Source organism: Pteropus medius, unplaced genomic scaffold, assembly GCF_902729225.1.
Source record: "Pteropus medius unplaced genomic scaffold, Ma_sr-lr_union100, whole genome shotgun sequence".
NCBI classification, from domain to species: Eukaryota; Metazoa; Chordata; class Mammalia; order Chiroptera; family Pteropodidae; genus Pteropus; species Pteropus medius.
In genome coordinates, this window is record NW_024351073.1 from 12,145,130 (window position 1) to 12,164,782 (window position 19,653).

Genomic DNA, 19,653 nt, shown 5'->3' on the forward strand with positions numbered 1-19,653 from the left:
GTTTCTCTGCTCTTGGGGTAACCATATATATAAGTAAATGTGAAACATATCAGGTGGTACTAAGGACTGTAAAATGATAGCAGAGTATGGGAAAGAGAAAGTGAAGCTGTTGTTAGAGCTGGTAGACATCATTTTAGATATTATTTAAAGTATGGAGTTCTACAAATGTCTCTCTGATATTATGAAAGTTGAGCAAACACATAATTGATGTAAAGGAACAAAATATTTATAAACTGAGGAAAGAGTATTCTGGCAGAAGAGTAGCAGTTGTAAAACTCTCAGGTGTGAGTATCCTTGCTATGTCTGAGGCACAGTCAGGTGTTCAGTGGAGCTGAGCAGTGCATTAGGCATTCTTCTAAAATGATTTCCAATGATCCCAACCCCTGGAGTGAGAGCTGGTCCCAGTGACTTGCTTCTGATAATACCATGTGACAACAGTGATAGAACATTATTTCCAAGATTAGGTTATAAAACACTGTGACCTTGTCTTGCTCGCTCGCTCTCTCTCTCTCTCTCTCTCTCTCACTTCTCTGCTTTCTGCTCTTCCCCCTCATCCTCATCCTCCTCTTCTCCAACCCTCTCTGTTTTATTTCAACTTTGTTCTGATGAAACAAGACATCATGTTGTGAGCAGACAAGGAACTGAGCATGGTCTCTGGCCTAACATTCAATAAGAAACTGATGTCCACAATTCAACAGTCCCAAGGAAATGAATACTATGAAAAAAAAAAAAAAAAAAGCACATGTGTAAACTTGGAAGTGGATCCTTCCTCAACCCAGTCTTAGCCCTGGCCAGCACGTTGATTGTAGCCAGGTGAAAATATCCAAAACAGAAGACCCAACTAAACTGTGTCTAGATTCTAGACCAAGAGATAACATTTGTGAGTCACTTAAAGCCATTACATTTAGGGGCAATTAGTTATGCAGCACTAGATACTAATACAAGGTGATAAATGAGAGGAACAATGGTAGTAGATAACATTAAAGAAATGTCATTAGATACAGATCAGGTAGAGGTAAAGGTGTTGCATTTTACTCTGAGTATGCAGCTATTATAAGGTCTGAGCAGACAACTTTTCTGATATGACAAACATTCTTAAAAATTCTCTCTGATTTATGTACTAAGTATGGAATATACATTTGAAGCTGAGCTATTAGAAAGGAGACTTTTAATTGTCTTGCAATACATGGCAGGAACATTGATCAAGATGATAATGGTGGGCAAAGTGAAAATGGTGAGACTAAATTTATTTTGAAGAAGAACCCTCAAAATCTGTTTCTGGATTCAGAGAAAAAGAGGACTCAAGGACAACTCCAAATTCTGGTATTGATAATCAGAAAAGAAAATTGCCATTTAGCAAAATATAGATAGAGGGCAGTGAGAGGAACAGGGTTAGATAGGATTAAAAGTTAAATTTGGATGTAGTAAGTTAAAAACGCTTCTGTGAAACCCAAGTTGGGAGTCGTATATTTAATTCTGTTATTCAGAGGAGAGGACTAGATCAACTGGAGATACATAAATTTGGAAATTTAACTCATAATAATGTTATTTAAAAATATGGACTTCAGGCAATCAGCATAGACATAGAAGAGGAGAAAGAAGCAACTACTTGTATCAAATATCTCAAAAAAGAATGAGAGAGGAGTATGGACAATAGACTTTGGGAACAGGGAGGTCAACTCTGACTAGAGCCAAAGATAATATTATTCTATGGAAAAAAAAAAAATCACCGAAAATTCAATTACAAGTGTGGTTGGAGAGAGCAAGTAATCCTGCCACCTTTGATGTGGATTGAAAACTATGTTTAAGAGGAATTAATAAATAAATTAATAAAAATTTGACAATTAATAGATTGCTACTATTTAGATAACACATTTTTATTTAAACATTTGTTAAATCCAGGGAGAGACAGATTTTTGTTTAATATATTTTTTACATAACTACTGTTATCTCACTTTAACAATAAACTAATTTAGTATTTTTCTGTCAATGACATATTTTCTCATACAGTTGTTCTAAACACTAATGAATATAATACTGTTTTGGAGATTGTTTAAAACAGTTGATTACAATATTCACAAAATCTAAAAGAGTACTTTCCACATGTACAAATTCAATGATTATTTTTTAAATATATGAATGGGACGATATTATTTGTAAAACTTCATACTATATCCAAGATTTGGTAAAGTGTATGAAATATATATAATGTTGTATTCTGTAATTTTTGCATTTGGTATAAACTTATTCTAGACCAAATTGTTATGTAGACAAAATTAATTACATGCCATGTCATATCTGATGTATTTATTTTTATTTTAAAAACTGAAGTTTGAAAGCTTACAGTGTATTTGACACCAACAGACAAAGCTCAGAATGAATAAAATCACTGTTTGTAGATTAATGTTAGTGTTACACTACAAATAGTAACTATATTAAGAATATTCTACATAAATTATATTAGTCATCCAATGTAAAGTTCTCCAAATTTGCATAGCAAATAAATTGAAATATGATGGAAATGGATTTAACTAAAGTCATAATAGTAGACTGAATGAATTTTACTAGGAAAAAGTAACAATTTGGAAAAGCTTTGAAGGAAATGTGCTAGAGAGACTTAAATATTACTAAAGTCAATCTTGAGGTCACCAGAGGGATTACATTGTTTGTGAATAATATCCTTTCTTTAAACAGCATTATCACCTGAGAAAAGGCCCATCATTTTGGTTAGTTGATAAATGTGTATACAAACAATGCTATAAACATAAGGATAATAGCCTGCTTTGTTATTAATTTAGGGCTATAAATAAAAACATTAATTTTATCTATAATTTTCAAACTGATTATTAATATCCTTTAAATAGATTTAATGTTTTAAATATATTTAAATATTTTTAAATATTTAATGTCTAGTTATTTTTAATAACTAGGTTCTCAGGCCATTTTTAAATTTTCAAAATTGGCTATTAAAAATTTGAAAGAAAATTTCTTCTATTAGTCCTATCGACTGTAAAAATCAATACTATCTTTTTGTTTGTGTGCCTGGCGTGCTAGTATAGCAGGCTATGCTTTGAAAAGTATGCACAACTGGCCAGAACTGTTCAAATGACGCTAAGTCGCATGAAGATGAGAATGTTCAAAGTTGCAAACAAACCCTTGACTCCTTTTCTGCCTTCATTTTTACTGACTTCTTTTATCAGTGGTACCTCAGCTATATGTAAATGGTGTACTTTTTATTAGCATCCAGTTCTAATTGTCAAATTTTAAAAGGAAATGGAGCAAATAGTGATGCTTCGATGATAAAACACCTCAATAATATGTAAATAAGAGCTGGGCTGTGTGGCACATGCTTAAGAAATTGTTCACTAAGGAGAAAAAGAAGTGAGAAGTTTGGAAATTTTTTCTCTGAGAAAATTTATGGTTGTTTTTCTCTAGATATATAGTTACCAGATGTGAGAAAACAGACAATATGAAATAAACTTAATGTATACAATAAACCAATCAATTGACCAAAGTGATATAAAAAAAAATTAACTACAAAGGATATTTTAGAACCTGCAACTTTTTCTCCCCCAAATTGAAAAAACTAACCAAAGAGTTTGTGTGCAAGATAATGTTGTGTTGCTGATGCTGCCATTATTTTTAATTTAGATGGCAGTAATCACTACAATTACTTGTTTGAAGTTGACTCCAAAGTTAGTGCTTCGTAATAATAAGAGATATACGTTTGTTAAATATCAAATAGTGTGAGCCTTATTCCTAGTAAACTTCAATATAAGGACCTAAAATTCCAAGAGAGTTCATTATTCAGGCAACAACAGACCATGGAAAGAACCCCTCTATGTTTGATGAACATATTTAGTCATTTACTGAAACCATACCCATTAATGCAGAGCTATTCTTTTGAAGTTATGTTACCTTTCACAGTTATAGGTATGGGAAGAAATATTAGAAAATGTTCAGGGTCTCACAGGATTTCATTCATTTCAATCAAATAATTGCTATTTTCCTCGAAACTACAGCTGACTTAAGTGATTCTCTAAGAAAAACTGTAAACAACTGATAAATCAATTCAAGTACATTTACAAGAAGAATTTTAACCTACAGAAAAAGGTATATCTTCATATCAATTTATATTTTATATTTCCTCAAGGAACTCATGGATCTTTTTACTCTGTCCTATCTCAATTGAATTAAATATTTATTACTCTTGTGAGATAGCTATGTTGCACAAAACTGTATTCATTAAAACTTAATATAGCATCTCACATATTAACATATTTCTCTTTCAAACATATGCCTCCAGAAACAGATGAAAGATTGGTGATTTATTATTGAAAAAATCGTAACCACTATTGCCCATTTCTAATGAGAGGTATCAAAAATGTACTATAGATGCTATGTAGGGAATGCCATTTAAAGTAAAGGTTATTACTAGTAAGAATGTAATATTAAGCATGAAAATGAGTTATCACATTATTTCTTATGTTTCCTTTCAACTCACTAACATTCATAACTACAAAGGTAATAATAACCAGTATGAATAAAGTTGTTAATTAATTTATCAATAAGAGAGAGATGAAGCAAACAAAAATAAATAAATAAAAGCATGGTGAATATATAAGCCAAACAACAGAGAAAACAGAGAAACATGGCCTCATGGATTCCTTTAAAAAGTGAAATTTTACAATTAAAAACAATACATGTTAAAATATCTGTTTAAATAATTTTTTGTTGAAAAAAATAACCTACTGTAAAGTTTGAATGTCTTTCTACAAAAACATCATTTTCACACATACACATCTGAAGTTTAGTTATGGCTGATCTTGGTTGGCTAGGTAGTTCAAATGAAATCCACATGTCTTATCTTGAAATCTGTGCTGAAGCTTATCTGGGGTATGTTTTTCTCACCATGGAGCAACAGAGTGCAGGATCGTAAACCCATCGTATTAATATTATGTATGCTAGCCAGAATCAAATGATACTGACATGCCCATCTTCCATGGGACAGAGAATGATAATCTGTCCACAGTTGGAGTCACTGAGAAATTTACTCTTCAAAGGAATGAGTGTGCTATTACAAAGAAGAAAACGAAGGGAGTGATAATCCAAAGTGGTACGTTGATCCTATACCATTTTGAAAAGACAGCATACAACTAAGGAATCTTTAATTCCTTTTCGTACATTCTTTCTTTAGTTTCAAAATGTATAAGCTACATAATTCTGTCTTTTAAAGTAAATGTATTTTAAATAATATGAGATCTAGAAATCAAATTAAACTTTCTGTTTTCAATCATCGGGACTAATTCCCTTATTCAGAATTAACCCTATCCAGAGACTGTAAAATCTTTTTTATTGACTTTAATTAACATTGAATACAAATGTATGTAAAAACAAACCATAGTCACCTTTATGAGAAAAAACATGCAAAAGTAAATCAGCTCACAGTAGAATAATCATAAATCCATTTTACATTGAATGTCACAAAAAATACACAATTTCTATTGGTATTTCTATTTAGTTTCCAAGATTATTCTTGGGTGAGTGCAACTGTGAAATTTACCACAACTAGAAGAATTACTACTGATTTAAACACAAATACTATGTAAAATGCCCAATTGACACCAATATACATTAAGAAAAATAATTAGAGCCTAAATCATCCTTGAAATTTTTTTGACAATCTTTAAAAAATATGTTTAATGTGATCCAATAATGTAATCAAATCGCTTAAATGAGAAAGTGTATACACATTCCTTAAATCTTTTAGACAAGTCACTACTGAAATACAAGTATTTATTATTTTGTTATACAGCAAGTTAAGCTCATGGAAAGTATCGCAAGTGAGATTATTTTTTCCACTTGCAGTGTTGTACTGTACAGAAACAAGTAAATTCAACATTTGCCTTAACTCTAAACTAACCATATAGGATCGGTTTTTTTTAAAACAAGGAAATTTCTGCTCACATTATCTATATTGGTCATCATTGTGAAGAATTTCTCTCCATAATTATTTAGCTTTAACATGAATGAAGATTCTGTTTGAGTATATGGATTTAAATCTTTGGAGAGTCAAAAAATGATTTATGTCTTGCTGAATCTTGTGCAGTAACCATGGGTAGCCAAAGAAACGTTAGGTATGAACAGGTGGGCGTTGTCATGGATGAATATCTTGTTCAACAGGCCATAACAACAAATTAAAAGCTACATTTTACAATTTTAGTTATCACATTGAATTTTCAGGCTGGCAGCTGGCAACACTCAGAGGAATCAGATACTCTGTGTTCATTGTGTTTTAGAAAAAAAGTCCCATTTTCAGTAACTCTGGCCCCAAATGGCCAAATTCCAATGAATATTATATGCAAATGAGGTGAAGAAATTATTTGTTAATTTTAAAAGTTGAGATAGTCTTTTATCTGGGATAAGATAGTCTTCCAAGAACTTCTAGAAAAAATTTAAGGCAATTTGTTTCACAATTTGCAATTAGGATGACACTGCCAGTACTTGGCTATTCCACACGTAACTCAAAGTCATCATGTTCAGAACTGAATCCATTACACTTAGAACATTTGATGGTGGTTAAGATTCAAAGTTTGTCATTACACACATATGAGTTTGCGCCTCGGTTATCCAATTAGTCATTAAGTAAAACTAGGAAGATTGCATTATTTCTCTATCCTTCACTTATAACAGAAATAGTCCTGTTAGTACTAAATAGAGCTGAGGATGAAGATTAAGTATATTGAAATGTGCAAAGATTATAAAATGGTGCTCCAGTCTATCATTAGGTTAGGTTAGTTTAACTATTGAAGGATTACTGAGGTTTGATCATATAGTAAGCCTTATTCTAAGTTTGGAAAGTTGTATTCTTCACACATAACTTTGAAATATTAATCATTCTTATTTTACAGATGATGGGTGAAATCAGTTCTTAAGCTTACATATTTGTATAGAGACACACTGTAAACTGAACACAGCAATCTATCTTTAACTAATCACCAGTTCTTATTGCCTAGAAAATATTATTCACCGAAAACTTTCTTTCAGCAGCTATTATATATGCCTATTGATATATACTTACTAATTTACGTCTTAAAGTTTCCATGAGTACAATTTTCACCAGTAACACAAATAACACAAGTAACAATTACGTATGTAGAGTAGGTAATACATATTATGTGTATGGTTTTGTGTATTGCTTTTAGATTATTCCAGAAGAAATGCATTGGTTTAACTTTACAAACTAGTAACATTTTCAGTGTTACAGAATACATACAGGTAAAGTAAGTAGTCATGTACTGAGTGTATCACAGACAGGAATTCATTAATCTGACATAGAACCTGCTCTTTCAAATTTGGAAATCTATTACTGTGAATAAAGATCTGTTCAACATTTTTGAAAAAATAATATGTGCTTAATATTATTTGATTTTGCAAAGTCCCATTTTTAAATTTTTAATTTGGTGTGTTATAATCTATTACTATCCTTATTTTTATTGATGTTTGAATTGTTCCAGATTTGGCCAAGTAAGCTACTTCCAGCTGGTACCAGAGTTCTTCTGTCATGTTCCCATCTGGTATTCTCAGAACACTTAACATGCGAAATTTGAAGCTACATGGAGAAAAAATTATATTTTCAAATACATTTAATACAGCAAAAGATTAAAAATGTCAAAAAAGAAAACATTATAGCCATAGAAAGCAAGACTTAACAGCAAGACTTAATTTAGGTTAAATTGTCTCAGATAGAAAATACTTTTTTTTTTTTTGGTAGTTTAGCTCTTCAGTTAACTGAAACTGATTATAATAATGTTATCAAATTAGATTGTTATAAGAAAAATTTCCAATGATATTTTGAAAGAGTAGATCGTTATTGATTTTATCATTTCTACTTTATGTAAAGTAGGACTTTCATCCTGGACCTGCCTGAAAAACAAATACCTATATAAAAGCTCAATAAAGTTGTAAATACATGTGTAAATTTTCTTCTATAATACATATTTAGCACCATTAGTAAATTCTTCTCAATATTTTGTTTATTTTATTATTTTTCAAATATATCCCATTGTCTGGGAGAATGTTCTGCTGGAATCACCTTGGCTCGCATGTGCAGCTGCATTCATCTGGTGGATACGCCTGAGCTAGAGGGTCGCAGGTGATCTGACCCATAAGTATCATATACCATAAAATATGAAATGTCAGGGGATAAATTTGTTACAGCATACTATTTATTGTCTCAAAACTTCACACTTCTCTATTTTCTCTGGAATTTGTTGCAACTTGTGCAATTCTTACAAAGGACCTGAGTAAATCCTATGTTGTTTTATCTTCTATTGCACTCTGTTCTATTGTATTCTGCTGTATTGTGTTATGTTCTGTTCCAGTCTATTCTTTAATTTAAAAAAATATTCTGATGTGCAATCTGGTAACTTGGACTCCTGCATCACTAACGGACAACAAAAGCTTGTTTAAGGTATACATCTTTTGTATTCTTGCATATATCCTCATTTAAGGAGTGTGCTATTTTAAAGAGGCCAAGAGGCGTATTGGTTTTACAGAAGCGTTGAAGAAAATAAAATCATATCAAGTAGTAGTATATTAATTTAATGTTATCCTGTTTTAACAAATAGAACTTGGTATTGGAGGAAGGGTAAAAACTTGAAATATTCATATGGGGCCATTTACTATGGTATTTAATTATGAGATCCCTATGTAAGTAATTATATGATACCTGTATATTATACAAAACCATCCATTAATACCTTAACATATCGATAACTTTTTTTCCCCTGTTGTTGAGGGTCCAACTTTTGTTCAACTCTGCTAAGGTTTTCTCCTAATACCTCTTTACTAAGCATGAACCACAGCATTGGACACTTTATTGCACTTCTTTCTTTCAGATAATAGTCAGGTGTCTATATACACAGTTCCCTATTAGAATGCCATTGCTACACAAGAAGGCACTTGGGTCTGAAGTAACTCTTCTTGGTGCTTTCTTTGTTCTTTGATAATCACCCAAATGCCTATTGGATTGAGTCTAAGAATGTGAAAACCATACTGAGTACGCTTTGGAAGACAAGATTATGCAAAACACAAGAGATTTGCTAAAATATCTTATAAGCTGATTCCTGTGCATACTTCATGTCTTTGTACATGTTATTGAACATTTTTCACGCCTCATGTGTGACTATATGTTATAAAAATAATAATATATGTTTATATGTTTCTATTCCTCATTAAATAATAGCTACTACTTTTTTTTTTAATGGAGAGTCTACATCTAAAACAAAGACTATAGGTTCAATAAAACATTGATACCTTGCACATAAGTCTTTTGTGACAGTGGGTGTGATGTTTTGTGGATATATCAAGAAAAAAAAAGTCCACCAATATGTGAAAGGAGAAAACAATTTAAATAATATTTTTCTTTATGTACTGCACATAGCTACCTGAAAACATATCTAAAAGTATATGAATTATAAAATTTTATTAAAAGGAGTTTGTTTAGGTATTTTTATCAACTTTTCATCAAAAGAGAATTCTACATCAGTCTGCAGTAGGAAGAATGAAGTATTGGAGTTCTCCCGCTGGCTTATTTTCCCTTACTCTTGCTCATCCACATGAGATCAACATAAATGAAGCTATTAAACTGGGTGCGCAAATAAGGGAAACGTGGTATCAAACGGTCCCTCATTACGCTCGCAGGTATGCAAAGAAATTCACACATACATTCGTATATTCATTCTTTGGTGGAGCAAATATATTTTCTGTATGGTCACCAAAAATATTTAATATTTTAGTTCAAGATTTAACTTTCCTATGCATAGTCTAAAAAGTCTGAATTTGGAAAAAGCATGAACAGAAGAAGAGGAAATATTAAATATTATACATAAGTACTATCTTTCTTTGTAATATACCCAAAACTCCTGAATTTTGGATTTTTGGATATTTTCATCCTTTTACTTGTTTAGAAATCAGAGGAGAAAAAAGGTAGTTATTAGAATTAATAAAGTTTTAAATTCTGTATTGATCTCTAGTAAAAAAATGGAAATGCTTAATTTTGTTTCAAAGTTTGAGAATTTTTTAGTATTTATATAAATATCAGTTTTATTGATAGAAAACTAAATAGGTTTCAAATTCTTAAATAAATGATATTATCCATTCTATGATTACTAGAAACATATAAAACTTATTTTGATGGGTGAGCTTACAAAATTGTAATTACATTCTAACTGTAATCTCAGTAAGAAAACAGACAATGGTAATTTGCAATTTATCTCTGTGAATGGTACAGGTGTACAAATTTTAATTATTATAATCTGAATTAATTTAGAACTGAACATTTATATATTTTCTTATTACTATGAAATAATTCACATGAAAAATTTTATCTGCTGTAATAATCATAGAATAATCTTATATTTACCATTTATTTTTGGTTTTTAGAAATCAAAACACATTTGTATGGAAAAATGTGGTAGTGCTACTTAATTAATACTTTAAGTCTGAGAATAAAAAAAATTATTAGATAGCTCAAGAGTTCAGAGGACAAGGCTGATTTTGAAAGCAGATGTGATTTTTAATTTCTGATCCTCCAATATCTTTAGCAGAATGAGTGATAAGATTCACAAGAAAGTCCTAAACTTATTATTATTCTTTAAGGACTGGGTAGTGAAAGAGAGTGAATAAAATTTCTGCTAATAATATTGTTGAACTCATTTTCATATTGTTTTCATAAAAATACACAAATTAATAGATTTACAAATCAACAAACACATTTTGTAGTGCCTTTTTATGCAGTTCTTTGTGAATTTTCATATACACACACACAAAATCTTTCCATGGATACTGGTGATTTAAATAGCTTCATTTTGAAGTAAGCCTGGGAATATACGAAATGTGAAACAAGACTTCTTGATTCACAATGATATAAAAATTGATGAGTTAATACAACTTACTTACATACATTTAGCAAAAAAATAAATATAGTAAGAAACAAAAAATATATTTATCAACATAGGCCGTACACTTTCTCATTATATTCATTACCATACATTCTGAAATGAGCATGAAATTAGATTCTTAGAGATTTGAATCTCTTTTTCTCTCAAAAGGCTTATGATATCTATGATAATGTATGATAATGTTGCTTCCTTAAATGTGACTCTTGGCATTACATACGACATTACACAGCTTCTAAACAGGAACTATTTCATACGAATGATCTCCTATGAATTTTTAAGCTGTAAGTAAAGTTGTTTGAGAGATATTTTAGATATTATACATGGAGACAACACATGAACATTTTAAGAGTAATTTTGACTTAGTGTGACTTTAGGCAAATAAATGCTATGTAAAAAACAACTGGTATTCCATTATCTCCTCCAAACATGAAATTTAAAAAAAAATCAATCCTAAGGAAAGTTAAGATGAAGATACATGATATATATCATCTATATATTTACCTATCTATCTATCTATCTATCTATCTATCTATCTATCTATCTATCCATCCATCTATCTATCATCATCTATCTTTCTGTCATCTATCTATCTGTCATCTATCTATCCACATACATATAAAATCTCTCAGTGAAAACAAAAATAAAAAGAAATAAATCAACAGTATAGTATTTGAAACAAATAAATGAAAACCTTTATGTAACCATATAGAGCATTACATTTCTTTAATATAATCTATATGTGGGCTTATTAAAAATTTAGCATCAAAAAATTAAAAATTATTAATGATAATAGATAACAGACAAGTATTAAAATTAAAGTATATGAAATATAAAAAAATAATTGGAACAATTCACACATAATTTAATATTCTTAATAAGGTGAAGATTTGAGTCATGAATATTATGCACCTAAATTGAGCTTTTAATTTTAGATAAGTAAAATTTGAGACATGGCCAAAGAAAAATAGATATATTAATAATCTCATGATGAAAAAAAGAGCATAAATTTACTATAAATTAAGAGTCCGGATAGAAGAAAATAAAAGCAAGAAGAATTCAGATTTGACTAATACAATTAGCAAGGTTGGAGCTAAAAAACTAGATGTTGAATATTTTCCATAGCAGAGCACATACATTTATTTCTAATGCATATACTAGCAAATGTGAAAAAGGAAAATCCAGTAAAAAGTATTGTAGTCTCAGAATGTAATGTGTTAAAACTAGTAAATATGTAAAGTAAGTTGGTGGAGGGAGGCAGGGGTACATTCATTAGTACTTTAAGACATGGGAAAAAACAAACAACAACAAAAAAGAAAGCTTGTATGTTTGAGTTTCATAACAGATGTTCCTTCCTTTTGTGATTAACTCAAAGAACCTGTAATCTATTTTGGGAAATTAGCCTTAGGGGACAGTTATTGCAATATGCAGTAGAAAACAGTTGTTCTTCTGTTAAACCCTCTTTTTTTTTGTTGCTCTGGGTTTCCCCTGTCCAAAGGAAAAGACCCGTGATGGTTACAATGAATAAAGCTTAACTGAGCTGTTACATAATAAAATAAGTCAAGTCTCTATGGTACTCTTAATTCTATCCTGCTTTAACAATGATTTTAAATGTACAATAAACAATATTATTCAAAGAAATGCAAGACACATAGAATGGTTACATAATCTTGATGAACCCAAATTTTTGATGGTCTTGCCATGGAATATTTTAGAGTTTTACTATGCATGAAGTACAATTATATGGTTTTTAAATTATTATTATTTAGTTATTTATTCAAAAAACATTTCTTGAGCATCGCCACAAAAATTCAGAAGATTGGATATCTGAAAATGCGAGACTCCAAAAAGCATACTCATGGCAGACATTTTTTAAAGGCGAAGGATAAGGAATAGAAAGAGAAAGATAAGGAACAGAAACATTAGGGGATCCCAGAATTTAGCCAGTCATAAATTCCAGTGCTCCGATTCTGACATTGACCATCAGGATCTATAGAAAAAAAAATTGGCTTTGGGAAGTCTCAAGAGAGAAGCTCTAAGTGGAGATTTTTTACCTGTTTTGGTCATGTGGTAAAGCCAGGTGTTCTAACTAGATATGCAGTTTATAATCATTAATAAACAAACTGTTCTCAAGGTGTTTTAGACTTTAAATAGCACATCATAAAGCCCAGTGTTCTTATCTTGGCCAAGTGTTAAGCCTGGTATCCAGGAGACCCCAGAGATATCCATTCCTGCTGTGAGTTGCCTCAATCACTGTACAAGGCATTGTTCTAAATCCAGGTTACACAACAGTAAACAAGAGAATCAATTTCCTCATCTACCAGCAGGAGATAAAATAAATAAGTTAAATAGCAAATATTTACTAAGCTAGACAATGGTAACATTGTGGGGAAAAATAAAAGAGGAAAAAATATGTCGTTAGAGGGGATGCAATTTTTATTTTAGATAGAGCATCCAGAAAGACCTGATTTTCAAAAAGTGAGTAAAGACATGAAAGAAGTAGGGAAGCAAGCCTTGTGTCTGTCTAGGGGAAGAACATTTCAGGCTGAGAGAACAGCAAATTTGAAGAACTTGAAATGGAGCATATTGACTTGTTCCAGAAACTGAGGAAGCCATACAATCAGGGAAGCAGGAGTTGAAATGAGAGGTAACTGCAGGCAAATTACATAGGCCCTCTGTAGCCCTTGTGAAGACCTAAATTTTCTGAGTGAGAAAAGAAGTCACTGCGGGGGAGGGGCAGTGAGCAGAGGAATGTTATATTATGACACACGGGTTTCTGTGCTTAAAAAAGAATAGAGGCAATGACGGAAGCAGAGAAACATTTATGTGGCTCCTCTACTATTTCAGGCCCTGGCTAATATTGGGTTGGACTTGGGTATTTACAATCCATCTGTATATCTGCAATACCTATATTGCAGTCTAGCCTCAATATACCTGCAGGGAAGTTTCACATCTTAAATAGCACTTCATAAATCACTGGCAGCCTAACACATCCTTATCTTGGCCAAGAGTCAGAGGCAAACTTCCCAGTATCGCTGGTGATGATTATAGAGCTGTCCTTGTTAGATGTAATAGCTCTTTCTTATACAGTTTAATTTCCTGCTCTTGATCAAGGATTTTAAATTAAAAATTGCCAATAACACTCCCTTTCTGCATCTTCCGTACCGTTTATAAAACAGAAAAAGCAAAAGGAAAAAAATACCAAAATACAACCTATGCATATTATTCAATGAAGTATTGTAAAGAAATAACTCAGTTAACTAAATAGTCCGGCACAATTTGTTTATAATCATACACGGTGTTGACGATTATTTTACCTTTTAGACATTTTCCCTCTTTTCTTCATTTTTAGTCTATCTTAAAATTTGGGGCACTTATTTTAAACTTTTTGGTGCCTATCTTAAAATTTTAGCCTGCTTAGTTTATAATTCTCTTACAAAGCATAAAGCTAATTAATATTTTCTTCTAACAAGACATAAACCCTAAATTTTCCTATTCCTTGAAATTCCTTACTTACACTAAATTTTCATATTTTTTATTATTAACTACTTAAATTTCACAATATCTTTAAAGTCTTTAAATGTGTTTATCAGTATGGCATTTACTTTCACCATTATTATTTATTTTCAGTACTTCTTTAAATTTACAAATATATTCCATCTTCTCATTTTCTTACCTTTTTTTCCCTTAAATCTTACTCGTTCCTTTTGTTAAATTGCCATTCATGTTTGAGTTCACCTTTTAGTTATTTCTTCAGACAGTGTCGGTAATAAAACTCTTGACTTTTGTATGTCACAGAATATCTTTGCTCTATCTTTACTATTAAAGAAACATTTGGAACACCCTCATGCTTATGGTTCACTTTTTAACCAGGTTTGTTATTTATGCAAGGTCCTCTTCCTAGTTTTCTTCAGATAAAGAGGCCTGAGATTTTAGTGGCTCTCCTCCAGCGGTTATTATAAACTCGATTTCTTGGATGTATATGCTGTTTGTCCAACTCTATGGTTAAACAAACATAAAGTTCCACTCATAGATTCTGATACTTGAATTTTATTTTATTCTATTTCAGCTTTCTGTAATGTGCTACCTATGTATCAGCTCAATTTTTAATGTTGACTGGAAAAGTCCAGCCATTGTACATAACTCACTAAAAACAAATGTTCTAATTTGTTATTTACATAGTAAGCACCTTGAGAACAAGGCCCCTGTTGAACTTTAAACTTCTATCCTAGCATATTTTCAGCCAAAAATAGCACTTGATTAATATTTAATGAATGAATGTTTATGAATTGTGTTCAAGCAAATGCTAAATAATCATTTGTCTGATGTGACTTTAAAACTATTTTTGATTGGGAAAAAGTATGGGATGATTCTCTCCCTCCAGCAACCAAATAATGTTTAAGCATGAATAACATCATTAAAACCAAATTTAAAATTTTAGACTCTGTCACATCAAAATTGATTAGGCATCGAAAAATTTATCATGTGTAGAACATTTCCTCAGAAGATATATCATTTCCACGTGATATAGTACAAACTACTTCAGATATTATTTTCTAGAACATGTGACTGAAATATAAGAATAGTGTTATATAAAATAAAGTGCTTTAGAGGGAGCTTTATTCGAGCTACATGTAAAATGAATATGGTTGAGCTTTATTTGAATTCATGTAAAATGAATATGGTTTAATTCGTTTTTACAATAATCTCTCCACTCAAATATATAACTAATATGATTCCTTGTAAAACATAAACTAGTAAAAACATTATTTTTAAAATGTGGCCTTTAAGTTTAAAACATCTATAAAATCTATTTTGTATCGTAGTATAATAAGGACTTATTTTATATTCTGTAGTCACAGAATAATTAATTGGCCAAATATTATCACTCTCTAATACTTCCTATCTCCTCTTTTCCCCATAAATTCATAATATTTTTAAATAATATATTCGAAACTCATGTTTTTATAATTCTAATTTTTTCTCATCGTCATAGAAATTCTAATTTGGTATTTAAAAAAATAAACAAGTTTTAATTTTTATTTAAATAGACATAGTTGAGGTAAATTGTTTTAGTCCTTTATTTCACAATTTTAGTAAATGTAATCTAAATTTTTTTTGTCTATAGAAATGATAAACTATTGGTTCTCTAAAATAAACTATTGATTCTCTACCTACTTTATATAAAAATGAGATTTAATGACAAAATAAGTAAAGATCACTTTATAATGAGAATTCAATTGGTTGATATGCACACATATTGCTTCTACAGATTTATAAACACTTTGAATTTTTATAAATTTATTAACACTATAAATTTGCTAATACTTCAAATATCTTAATATTTGTTCATTTTTTATTTATGGCGTCAATTTATGTAGACTAAAAATATCTGCAAATCATATATTGGGGGCTATGTGTAATGCCCTTTGAGCTTATAGGTTTGTACCCCACTTTTAATAAAATTGAACTCTCAGGGTGTTCCAGTTCACATGGCAGGCATGATTACATGAGTTTATCTACTATCCAAGTGACTGAATACAAATAGATACTAAAAAGAAAATTAAATAAATCCAGAAGGGAGCAGGGAAATAGCAAATATGACATAAGTAGGCAAAATACTTGAAAAAAATCTTTGGAAGTAGAAATATAAAAATAATAAAAACTGACTGTTGATTAATTAATCATAAAAACTCTAAATCCTAAACAAGATTGGGAGATGATACCTTTTAAGTGAGAGGAAACTTTAAGTAAACTGCAAGAACTCTGAGCTTTACAATGTTGAAGGAGAGTTATGAAATTAGGTCATGGGGTATTTTACAGAATCATGAGGGGTAGCCAGACTGGTCATCCAACTCATCTTTCCCCATGAATTGAAAACTAGCTGCAAAAATTTACCCAGGAAAAGAAGTAAGAAAAAAAACAAATGACATCTAATTGGTGTCCAGCTCTGATGCCAGCTCCCGGCCAAAATATATTTAAAGTAAATCTTCATGCTCTGCTGACTCACACAGTGATCCCTGTAATTATTCTTGCAATTATTTATTTATTATTTATTTCCACACATTTGTGTGTGTGTATAAAGAGAGAGTACTTACTATGTGCAGGGTACTCTCCTAAGATCTTGCATATATAAGCAAGCAAAACAACAGTCCTCACCTTCACGGAGCTTACATTTAGCAGGAGCTATCAAAATGAACAAATAGAAAAACAAGCAAATTGCATCATGGCTTAGATTTTAAATGGTAAGAATAAAACAAAAAAAAAAGGTATTTTAAAAGATTTTTTTTTTTTTTTTTAGTGTGAAAGAATTGACAGTAGGATACAATACTAAATAAGGTGGTCAAATTAGGCCCATTGAGAATTTAAAATATAGCAAAAACAGGATGATAATAGAGAGAGCCCAATAGACATAATAATTATATAGTGAATGTATTTAATGACACTGAGTTGTATACTTACAAATGGTTAAAATGAGATCATGCTAGGTATATTTTATGCAATAAAAAATGATCTATCAAGGCACAAAAAGATACAGATGAGTCTTAAATTCATATTGCTAAATTACAGAAGTCAGTCTAAAAAGATTACATACTCTATGTTCCCAATTACATGACATTCTGGAAAAGGCAAAGTATAAAGACGGTAAAAAGGTCCGTGGCTACTAAGGGTTTGGGGCAGGGAAGAAGAGAAGATTGAATAAGTGAATACAGGGGATTGTTTTTAAGAGTGGTGAAGTTGTTCTATGTGATAGTATAATTGTAGATACATAACACTGCATTTTTTGGCACACTTAGAGCACAAAGAGTGAGTCTTAATGTATATAAATTAAAAACAATTATTTGAGAGGTTTAGGAAATCCCAGGATGAAATGCAGAATGTGATCCTCCCCCCAGAAAATATTGCAAATGTATGTATAAAATCACCTCTGTGCAGTAAGTGGAAAGAATAGTTGCTGACCTAAGTAACTTTGCAAATAAGTTGTCTTAAAAACTAAAGATGAGAAACTGTGTATAAGCAATAAAATAAAAAGCTATGGGTTAAAAATGCTGATACTGCTATACATGTATACTAGAATTGAACAATTAAATGAATGGGTGGTGTGTGGTTGAAGCCAAGTTTTACACAGCTTAAGTTAGAGTTCACACATAAGCAAGGCAAAGAGGCTAGAATGATCTACATAGTAATGGATTAAAGTTGGAGACAGCAGTATTAACTCATGTCTACCATAATGTAGATATAGATAGTTACATATAGAAATATTTATAGATATAGACATATAATAAGGTTAATATACACCCATATATTTCTTGTTTTCTGTCAGCTGAGAGGGCCTGAAACAAAACTTCACAGAACAGCAATGAGCCCAGTTCTTGATTTGTAATATCATTGTCCGATAAAAGGAAATAGGACTCCATGGATGCATGACTGATTTTAGCAGTGGAACAGAAGATATATGAGTCTGGAGCATCTTTCAGTACCAGAGTAAGTAATTCCTCAAAAACAAACAAGCAAACAGTGTTATAAGAATATGTCAAAAGAGCACAAGAGCCAGCTGAAAGAACTCCCAAAGGTCGAAACCAGAATGATTTGAGCAACAAAATAAAGTAGTATTGGTTTACGAACTAAAGTGTTAAATAAATACCCATATCTGTAAAATATAAACAAATGATTGAATAAGTACATGAGAAAAAAAAAACAAATGTTTCATCCAGAATTCCAAATAATTATTATACATACTCTGAAGTTATTATAGCTACTATTATTTTTTATGTTTGTTCCAATTTTTGTCTTTCACTTATTTTCTGTCTTTTGTGGTTTTAATTAAGCATTTTATATGGTTTCATATTGTTTTATTTTTTAGCATATGTGTTGTACTCCTTTTTTTGACTTAAGTGTTGCCCTTGAGTTTACAATATATATTTAAAACTAATCTATTTCCACTTTAAAATAACACTATTCTACTTCACAGTAGTGCAAAAACCATATAGTAACAACAAAATAATTCTAATCCCTTCCTTCCATCCCTTTTATCCTTGTTGTTACTTGTTTCACTTATATATAAGCATATATGTAATACATAATCAAATACGTTGTTATAATTTTGAACACTGTTATCACATCAATTTAAGAAAAATGAAGTTTTTATTTTATCATCACTATTCCTTCTCCAGTGCTCTTCTTTTCTTTATTAGATCAGAGTTTCTGACCTATGTCATTTTTCTTTTCTTTTAACATTGCTTGCAAAGCAGGTCTATTGGTCTGTTTAATGTGGATACTGGAATTGGGAGAGATCAGATCATACATAGAATTTCAGATGTGGAGATGAAAACAAGTAGCAACTGAGTTATACCATCTGATGCCTAATACTTTTCTGCAAATATTTTGATTTTTTGTTTTATATCAGTATGAAAAAAGTTGTATGTTATGTTTGTTTTTCATATACCAAGTGACAATTATGCTACACATCAATGATAAGAATCTTAATTACAATTAACATTATTCTTTAAACAGATAATGCATGAAATTCAAAGACAAATGAGGCAAACCAAATTTTTAAATACTCAGAGTCCTTCGTAAAGCCAAAATTGAAAATAAAATTATAAACAAAAGTTAAAATAATACTCTATTATATACAAAGCGTAGTTCTTAACAAGTTACTAGGTACATTTTTCTTGTAGTTTATCAAGTA